We start from the raw sequence: 4,309 nt of genomic DNA, 5'->3' as shown, positions 1-4,309 counted from the left end.
ACAAATTTTAATAAGAACGATGTAATCTTATCAACATAAGCGTCCAACTTATAGTACGGATTGAGAAAGATATATTTTTTATCACATCACGAATTGTGTCTTACTATACCCGAATCATCGAGTATACAATTTGTGATATTTTATATGATCATGGAACCTTAAAAAATCGTTTCAAATTGTAACAAGCAAATAAACTAGCATTAATTAATAATGTCGTTTTACAAAATACTACTCCAAAAAAGGGCATCAAATTAACACATAGCAAGTGAAAGGCACGGCCTGACTTGTAACAGGGAGTGCCTTGTGGATCAACTTGTTTCTATTATAAGACTATGTCAAGTTCAATTAAGCTTGCATCCTATATTTCACCATTCAACTTAGAAAATGTCGTAACGTATTAGATTTTTTAGAATTGAGACAAATCCATACATGAAAAGCACGACTTGACCCATGAGGCATGTAGAGTGGGGAGGCTCACCAATACGCTCTATCCGTGGTAGGTGGGTTCTGCATTGGTCGACTCATACGGAATTGCATTAATAATATATTTTTAAATGCCGTACAATTCCTTCAAATGAAATTTCAAAAATAAATAAAATTATACAAGTGTAGGCCTACCAAGCTTGGTGGTGCCAGTGTTCTGCTAGTTCCACAAATGCCTTAATGCGCACTTCAGACAAAGGCTACAACATTTCATATCTAGTTAAATTTTTTATTTTTATTTTTTTATTTTTTTATATAAACCACCACGAGAATTACCCAAAAGTTTGATAGGTAGTAGCACGACTGAACTTAAAACGCCTAAGACGCCTTATTAAAGCGTCTCGCCCACCAGGAAGCGTAATCTAACTCATTGCTTCTTTTATATTATCTTGAATATTTCTCAAAGCCCTTTATGTTTAAGAAATAATAGAAATATTGGAGCATATGATGAGGCCGAAGAAGTTTCTAACCTCATATATTATTATTTATATTTTGATATGACAGATTTTATTGCAGAGAAAAGTCGGACAAATGAAGCTGTACCATTTTAATGTTTACAGATGAAAAAGTATGCATAAATAACAAATCTTGGACTTTTACACTGAAAAATAACTTCAAATATTTCAAGGAATCATAGTAAGTTACGCGTCGCATCAAATGATTCAAATGTCATGATGACACTAAACAACAAAAAGAAAAATTGACAGTATGTTGTTTATAAGTAGTAACCCAAATTGAACACACATTATTACTTTCTTAATTATGAGTATTTTATATAGAGTTATGATATTTAGTTTCATTAGTGTTAAGCAAGCTTTAGTATCATAAATTCATAAATCATTTTAAAAGTAGAGACATGATTTCCATTAATAGATAAATCTATTACTTTTTGTCATAGTAATTAGCATGAATTTAAATAAAGATCTACAATATAATAATTATATCCATATTCCTTCAATACCAGTAGCTCTCAACCCGCATCCCTCCCTTAAAATAACTAAGTACTTTCATACCGATTTGAGAGAGGACGCAACTAAGAGCTTGAAATTTGATTAGCACGACCATGGAATTCATGTCAACGAAGAAGTTCAATAATTCCCTAACCACAATTACTAAAAACCTATTTATTGATTACTCACATTTATTTGTCGCTTTCTATAACATTAATTACTTGATTTTGCAAATACTCAAGAATGAAAAATATCCCTCATTATATCCATAAGTATCTCCTTGTTCTCCTAATCAAGAAGCAGAAGAAAAGCACCAAGGACACAACAATTGGAACAATTATGGCTACACTAACTTTTGGTGAGATTTCCCCCATTCCCTGCATTGGTAACAAACAAACAAAAATGAAAAAAAAAAAGAAGGGAAAAATTTAACTAAAATATTCGAGTATTTTGATTAGTTAAATAGCTTTTCTGATTTTTTAAATAACACTTTTGCGTCTATCCTATTTTCTTTTGCTGCTTTAAGAGTGAGAAGGTTACCTTCATTAGTTGAAGAATTTGACAACAAGAGACAAAGTGAAATTATAAAATGGGTATAAAATATTGCAGCTTGGGGGAAAGAATTGTTACTCCTTGTCTATTATCACAAGATGAAGGTGAATTCGAAATAGGCATGCATTGCAGTCACTAGTCGAAAGATCAAGGGTGCACTACACCAGGGTGTACAGGCTCTAAAATGCTATGATTTTGTTTCCAGAGTAAACATATCTAAAACTATCCAAAAGTTAAGCTAATAAACAACCAAGAGGCTTTTATAACTCGATTCCTCTTTACTGTTCCATTTAAACAAAATCTAAGACAATGACAACATTTGTTTAATTTGACGATTAATGTACCTATTTCATTCAAGTAATCCCTCTTGAATAATACTAAACATATATTGTTCACGAATGTTTGCGTTGACATCATCTCTACATAGGTAGAGGCCGTAGATTGTGTCACAAGGGCCAAGAACCATCGCTGGGCGTAAAATCCATTATTTTGGGTGGCAGCATAAATCGAGAAAAAGTTCATTCAAGTTGGCTCTGTTCGTGGAGAACAATCATGGTCAGTAAGACTATTCGCACCTTGTCCATCAGAAAAGACATCAAAACTATATTGTCCATGGTCAATCAAACTATTTTTTAAGGTACATCAGGGAATGTATTATATTACAATCGTGCTATGTGTTCAAAGGCTCTAGACAAAGAAGATTGACAAAGTGACGTGATAATCTTTTGAAAAAACAAAAAAAAACACCAAAGAAACATTAAAAATTGGAAATCTAGGATCATTTTCCCTCTCCCCTATTTCTCGTCCTTTCTCTCCATTTCCCCCAAATCGATTTTGGAACCCAACCTTACCCTTTCAACCCATTTCCCTTCTCTTCCAACCGTTTCCTCCCGAGCACTGGCCTTCGGCGTCATCTCCATCTCCGGCAGTCGCTCAACTCCAACAGTGTGATTTCGGCCCCATCTGCTCTGTCGTGAAACGGGACGTCGTGTGAAATCTCGGGTTCAAATCATTGGGAAATTAATTTTCAATTTTCTACCTCCAGATTATTGTTACTACTTTTTGCTACTGTTTTCTCTGTAAATATGTTTCTCCACCCCTTGGAGTAAAAAAAAATGGCTTATTCACTTTCAAAAGCTGATTAATTTTGGACAAGTTTTGAGGTGGTTTGAATGGTTTATTTGGTGGTGCTGACTTTCATATGCCTTGAAAGTGAGGCTTCCAATTGAAATCCATACTGCTGGAATTTCTTCTTAAAAGTGGCACAAGATACCGTTGGAATTTCCAATTGAAATCCATACCCCTGGAGTTAATAATCAATAAAAACATGGCATAAGATAACAAAAGACATATAATTTTAATATATATATCATCAATATACCTATGTTCATATACAGCAGAAGTACAAGAGATTTCTTCAAATTTGCATCTTCAATAACAAAATATAAACATAAAAAGAAAGGAGGCTAGTATGTATATATGCACTGTGTTGTTTCTGGAGTTTGAAGTTACTCTTTCGAAAACAATCCGACAGAATCACCTGAATGTAAGAATTTAATCAACGGGATCTAAACAGTAATTCGAGCCCATCGATTTCACGATGTTTCCTTAAAACGAATTTGCTGCCTTCAATGGTACTAAAGGCGTCCAGCAATCGTTTCCCAGGATAGAACGAATTTTCGTCTCCTATGGAAGCAGTACTACAATCTGCAGGAGTTCCAACGAACTCAACGAAGTGTGTTTTACTTCGAGACAATATCAGAACGAGAGAAAGGGAAATGAGATTCAAAGCACAGAAAGTTTGCAATGAAAATGGTGTGAATTTTCTGGTAGAAAGGCTGGCTATTTATAGACTTGTTCGTGGTCATTCGAACAGTCATCACCTTTCAGACAAGCCTCAAAAATCCGAACAGACATGTTGTTCTTAAAAGTCGTGTCTGTTAAGTCGGTGTACAGTCGACTAACAGTCGACTGTTTGGTCGGTAAACAGTCGACTGTTTGATCGGTAAACAGTCGAAACAGTCGACTGTTAAAAGAAAATAAAACACCCGGAATAAGCCAAAATTTAAATTTCATATTGTACCCAAGAATTTGATTATTTACAATTTGGCCCAAAACATTAAATAAATTTTGTCCAAAAAGTTAATATAGTGTAAAGGTTCACCCGCACCCGCACCGAACAGGACCGGACTCGGACTCGGGCACGGGCACGGGCACGGGCACGTGCTCGTGCCGTGCCGAGCGGAGCCGGCCGGCCGGTCGGACGGACGACGACGCGCGCGTGTGGGTTTATGACCGAACCCAATAGGATATAGGTCTTCCCC

Source organism: Olea europaea, unplaced genomic scaffold, assembly GCF_002742605.1.
Source record: "Olea europaea var. sylvestris unplaced genomic scaffold, O_europaea_v1 scaffold2125, whole genome shotgun sequence".
Classification (NCBI taxonomy): domain Eukaryota; kingdom Viridiplantae; phylum Streptophyta; class Magnoliopsida; order Lamiales; family Oleaceae; genus Olea; species Olea europaea.
The sequence above is the reverse complement of the archived record's forward strand: the minus strand, read 5'-3'. Positions refer to the sequence as shown.